The sequence below is a fragment of the Xenopus laevis genome, chromosome 5S (assembly GCF_017654675.1).
Source record: "Xenopus laevis strain J_2021 chromosome 5S, Xenopus_laevis_v10.1, whole genome shotgun sequence".
NCBI classification, from domain to species: domain Eukaryota; kingdom Metazoa; phylum Chordata; class Amphibia; order Anura; family Pipidae; genus Xenopus; species Xenopus laevis.
The window spans coordinates 92,030,664-92,036,736 of record NC_054380.1 but is presented as its reverse complement, the minus strand read 5'-3'; positions in this window follow the sequence as shown (position 1 = coordinate 92,036,736).

Sequence of the window (6,073 nt, the reverse complement as noted above, 5' to 3'; positions counted from 1 at the left end):
CTTCAAACAACTGCCAGCTAGCTGTGTGAGCTTGTTCACATTCTGTCTAAATATCAATAATAATACCGTCTCCAGAAACACCACCTGAGTGACGTTTTTCAAGCAGCAATAATATATTCCGTATCCACTGCTGTAGTGTATACGTTGACCTTGCAGGCATTGTTTCAATTTGTTTGCCCAGTGTGTTCTTCATTTTCAAACAACTGCCAGCTAGCTGTCTGAGCTTGTTCACATTCTGTCTAAATATCAATAATAATACCGTCTCCAGAAACACCACCTGAGTGACGTTTTTCAAGCAGCAATAATATATTCCGTATCCACTGCTGTAGTGTATACGTTGACCTTGCAGGCATTGTTTCAATTTGTTTGCCCAGTGTGTTCTTCATTTTCAAACAACTGCCAGCTAGCTGTCTGAGCTTGTTCACATTCTGTCTAAATATCAATAATAATACCGTCTCCAGAAACACCACCTGAGTGACGTTTTTCAAGCAGCAATAATATATTCCGTATCCACTGCTGTAGTGTATACGTTGACCTTGCAGGCATTGTTTCAATTTGTTTGCCCAGTGTGTTCTTCATTTTCAAACAACTGCCAGCTAGCTGTGTGAGCTTGTTCACATTCTGTCTAAATATCAATAATAATACCGTCTCCAGAAACACCACCTGAGTGACGTTTTTCAAGCAGCAATAATATATTCCGTATCCACTGCTGTAGTGTATACGTTGACCTTGCAGGCATTGTTTGCCCAGTGTGTTCTTCAAACAACTGCCACCTAGCTGTGTGAGCTTGTTCACATTCTGTCTAAATATCAATAATAATACCGTCTCCAGAAACACCACCTGAGTTGTTGTTGTTGTTGTTTTAAAAAAAATGCCAGGCAAAGGCAGGCCGCCACGCAGAGGCACTAGGGGCCGTGCTGCTATGCTATCCTGTGGCCCTAGGAAATTGCCCAGTTTTACAAAGGCAATTACCCTGAACTCCCAAAATGCTGAAGAGGTAGTTGACTGGCTTACACAGCACACCCCATCCTCTACCGTTTCTAACTTTGCCACAACATCCTCATCCTCCTCTGCTATGGGCACCCCACGTAACACTTCCTCCACCACCGGCGCCCCTTCTTCACTGGAGTCAGAGGAGTTATTTACACATGAGTTTTTTGAACTGAGTGATGCGCAACCATTATTGGCAGAAGAAGATGAAGGAGATGAGGACGTTACACCAGATATAATTCTGGCAGACAACACAACAGAGATGGACATAATGAGTGATGAGGAGGTCCCCGCTGCTGCTTCCTTCTGTGAGCTGTTAGAAGAAATTGATGCATCTGAGGAGAATGATGATGAGGAGATTAATGTTTTGTGGGTGCCCAGTAGAAGAGAGCAAGAGGAGGATAGTTCAGATGGAGAGACGGAGATTCAGAGAGGCAGGAGGAGAATAAGACTTAGAAGAAGCAGGGAGGACAGCTCGCAGGGAACAGTAGGGCAACAACATGTATCGCCACCTGTGGTCAGCCGGCCAACGCACCCGCCATTGCCGCCAACTTCTACTGTTACCGCCAGATTGCCAGCTTCAAATAGGTCAGCAGTGTGGGATTTTTTTAATGTGTGTGCCTCTGGCAAAAGCGTTGTAATTTGCAATGAGTGCAGTCAGAAACTGAGTCTTGGGAAGCCCAACACCCACATAGGTACAACTTCTATGCGAAGGCACATGAACGGCAAGCACAAAGCACTATGGGAGCAACACCTCAAAGGCAGCAGACAAACTAAAAGCCACCCTCCTTCTGGTCCAGCATCTTACTGCTCTACCTCTGCTGTCCTTGACCCGTCTGAACCACCCTCCGCCTTCCACCTTGACCACCAGTTCCCAGTCATCTGCCCCCAGCCAAGTTTCTGTGAGGGCCATGTTTGAGCGTAAGAAGCTAATGTCTGCGAGTCACCCCCTTGCCCGGCGTCTGACAGCTGGCTTGTCTGCACTCTTAGCCCGCCAGCTTTTACCATACCAGCTGGTGGACTCTGAGGCCTTCCGCAAATTTGTAGCAATTGGGACACCGCAGTGGAAGGTACCCAGCCGCAATTTTTTTTCAAAGAAGGGAATACCACACCTGTAACACCATGTGCAGAGCCAAGTCACCGCATCTCTGTGTAAGGGCCCGAAGGCACCGTTGGAGTGAGGACCAAGGAGGAGACCAGACCAGGTTCGCAGTACAAGAAGGATTTATCAAAGACGTAGTCAGGGACAGGCAAATGGGTCAGTACAGGCAGCAATCAACAATACGAGAAGGCAGGCAAGAGTCGGTACACAGTATATCAATATAAGCAGTAGGCACACCCAGGAACACAATAGCTTGGAACCTATAATTGGGCACTGAGTCAATGACAAGTCCGCCTTTAAATAGGCAAAGGGTTCGCGCCAATCTGGACGCAGTGGCGTCATTTCCGGCGCGCCGGCGTCAGTTCCGACGCGCCGGCGTCAGTTCCGACGCGCTGTCGTCAGTTCCGGCGCGCTGGCGTCAGTGACGCCGGCGTTCTGACGCCGACGTCCATTCCGATGCCGGCGCTGTTGCAGGCGACCAATCAGGGAGTGGGACGAAGATGATGCAGGAGCCATGCGGTGGGGAGTAAAGCCATCTTGGACGCCATCTTGGGAGACAGGTACAGCATCCATTACAGTACCCCCCTCCTTAGGGGGGGCCCCAGGACCCCCAGGACCAGGGCTAGAAGGAAAGCGTCTGTGAAAATTCCGAACAAGGAGAGGGGCATGAACATCGGAGCTCCTCACCCAAGAACACTCTTGAGGACCGAACCCCCTCCATTCGATAAGGTACTGCAGGGAACCTCTAGAAAATCGAGAGTCCAGAATCTTCTGCACTTCAAACTCCTGATGACCATCCACAAGAACAGGAGCTGGGGAGGAAAAAGAAGAAGAAGAAGAATTTGCAGGCTTTAGGAGAGACACATGGAAGGCATTCGGAATCCGCATCTCGGGAGGAAGTTGCAACCGGACCGCCACAGGGTTGATGATGTCTATGACAGGAAAGGGGCCGATGAACTTCGGACCCAGTTTGGGTGTTGGAACTTTGAGACGGATATTCCGAGTGGAAAGCCAGACCTTGTCTCCCAGGGCATAAGGAGGGGAGGAAACTCTTCTCTTGTCAGCGAACTTCTTCTGTGCCAACGAACTCTTCTCCAGATTAGCAGTAGTAGCATGCCAGATCGCCATCATGTGGGCAGCTTGGTCATTGGCAGCAGGAACATTTGTGAGAAGAAGATCCTGAGGAAAAGCCAACGGATTAATACCATAGACACAGAAAAAAGGAGACTTTTCAGAGGAAGAGTGTAAGGCATTATTATGGGCAAACTCAGCCCAAGGAAGGAGGTCAGCCCAATCGTCTTGGCACAAAGACACATGACACCGGAGGAACTGTTCAAGGGCCTGATTGACTCTTTCTGCTGCTCCATTAGACTGGGGATGGTAAGCTGAAGAAAACTGAAGGGAAACACCAAGGGAACTACAAAGGGACCTCCAGAATTTCGAGACGAATTGAGACCCACGGTCAGAGACGATCTCCGCAGGAAAACCGTGAAGTCTGAAGATATGTTCAATGAATAATCTGGAGAGTTCTGGAGCAGAAGGAAGTTTACGTAAGGGAGTAAAATGTGCCATTTTGCTGAATCTGTCGATTACCACCCAAATCACAGTAAAACCAGAAGAAACAGGAAGATCCACAATGAAGTCCATCGCCAAATGAGTCCATGGCCGGGATGGGATGGGTAAGGGCAACAATAACCCCTTGGGAGGGGAATGTCCAGACTTAGAAACAGCACAGATGGAGCATGAAGAGACAAAATCTTTAACGTCCTTCCTCAAAGAGGGCCACCAAACAAGGCGAGATAAGAGTTCTGTAGTTTTCTTGATTCCAGGATGACCTGCTTGCTTCGAATTATGAGCCTGGACCAGAATATCATGACGGAATTCAGGAGGAACGTAGGCCATACCCACAGGAGTATCCCCCGGAGCAGAGGATTGGGCAGATAATAAGTTGGAGGCCAAGGAAGGAAACAATGCGGCAATAAACTTTGCAGGAGGTAATATTGGTTCTGGGTCTTCAGAAATGGGATCATCAGGAACAAAGCTCCGGGAGAGGGCATCCGCCTTCTTATTTCTGGAACCGGGACGAAAAGTAATAATGAAGTTGAAGCGTGAGAAGAAAAGAGACCATCTGGCTTGTCGGGGATTGAGACGCTTGAGTGACTGGATATATTCTAAGTTTTATGGTCGGTAAAGATGGTTACAGGCACTGCAGAACCCTCAAGTAAGTGTCTCCATTCTTCAAGAGCCAGTTTAACGGCCAACAACTCACGGTTTCCCACGTCATAATTCTGTTCAGGAGGAGAGAATTTTTTAGAGAAAAAGGCACAGGGATGTAATTTCCCATCGGCAGACGATCTTTGAGATAATATGGCTCCAGCACCGACATCCGAGGCATCCACTTCGACGAAGAAAGGTTGAAGGGGTTCAGGGTGTCTAAGGATTGGGGCAGAAGAGAAGGATTCTTTGAGATTCTTGAAGGCTTCTAAGGCTGACGGAGGCCAATGCTGAGGTCTTCCCCCTTTACGGATGAGAGCCAGGATTGGGGAGATTTTGGACGAAAAACCTTTAATAAATTGTCTATAGTAATTAGCAAAGCCAATGAATCTTTGGACAGCCTTGACACTGGTGGGGAGAGGCCAATCCTGGATTGCAGAAACCTTGGCTGGATCCATCTTGAAGCCTTGCTGAGAGATGATGTATCCGAGGAAAAAGATGGACGACACTTCGAAAGAACACTTCTCTAATTTAGCAAAGAGATTGTTCCTTCTCAGGCGGGACAGAACCTCCTGGACTTGACAGTGATGTTCATTAAGTGACTTGGAAAAAACGAGGATATCATCCAAATAAACGACCACGCTTTGCCCTAACAAGTCCCGGAAAATATCATTAATAAACTCCTGGAAGACTGCAGGAGCATTACAAAGGCCGAACGGCATCACCAAGTACTCGTAATGCCCATCTCGAGTGTTGAACGCAGTCTTCCACTCGTCTCCCTCTCTGATCCGGATAAGATTATAGGCCCCACGAAGATCTAATTTAGTAAATACACTGGCCCCCTTGAGCTGGTTCCGACAGGAATTGACTGGGTGCGAGTGTAAAGTGGACCTCGCACTGGTTAATAAACCCACGGCAAGCTGTAGGATCACCACTGTAGAGTGGGGGAGCCGGAATGCGGGGTTCGGTGGCGTGAAGCGGAACCACAGGTACTGGTGCAGGAATAGGATCGGCAGGTGTTAGCTCTGACAGTTTAGCAAGAATGGATTCCAAAGCCTGACCAAAGTGAGATTGCTGTACCTCATAGGACTGCATGCGGGATGCCAGACCACGAAGCGCTCCACCGACATCAGGCGGCGCAGGATTCTCCTCTGACGGGTCCATGGCCCAATTATACTGTAAGGGCCCGAAGGCACCGTTGGAGTGAGGACCAAGGAGGAGACCAGACCAGGTTCGCAGTACAAGAAGGATTTATCAAAGACGTAGTCAGGGACAGGCAAATGGGTCAGTACAGGCAGCAATCAACAATACGAGAAGGCAGGCAAGAGTCGGTACACAGTATATCAATATAAGCAGTAGGCACACCCAGGAACACAATAGCTTGGAACCTATAATTGGGCACTGAGTCAATGACAAGTCCGCCTTTAAATAGGCAAAGGGTTCGCGCCAATCTGGACGCAGTGGCGTCATTTCCGGCGCGCCGGCGTCAGTTCCGACGTGCCGGCGTCAGTTCCGACGCACTGGCGTCAGTTCCGGCGCGCTGGCGTCAGTGACGCCGGCGTTCTGACGCCGACGTCCATTCCGACGCCGGCGCTGTTGCAGGCGACCAATCAGGGAGTGGGACGAAGATGATGCAGGAGCCATGCGGTGGGGAGTAAAGCCATCTTGGACGCCATCTTGGGAGACAGGTACAGCATCCATTACACTCTGTCACTTAGTGTTGGGGCAAAGGTCCATATGACTACTGACGCATGGTCCTCCAAGCAT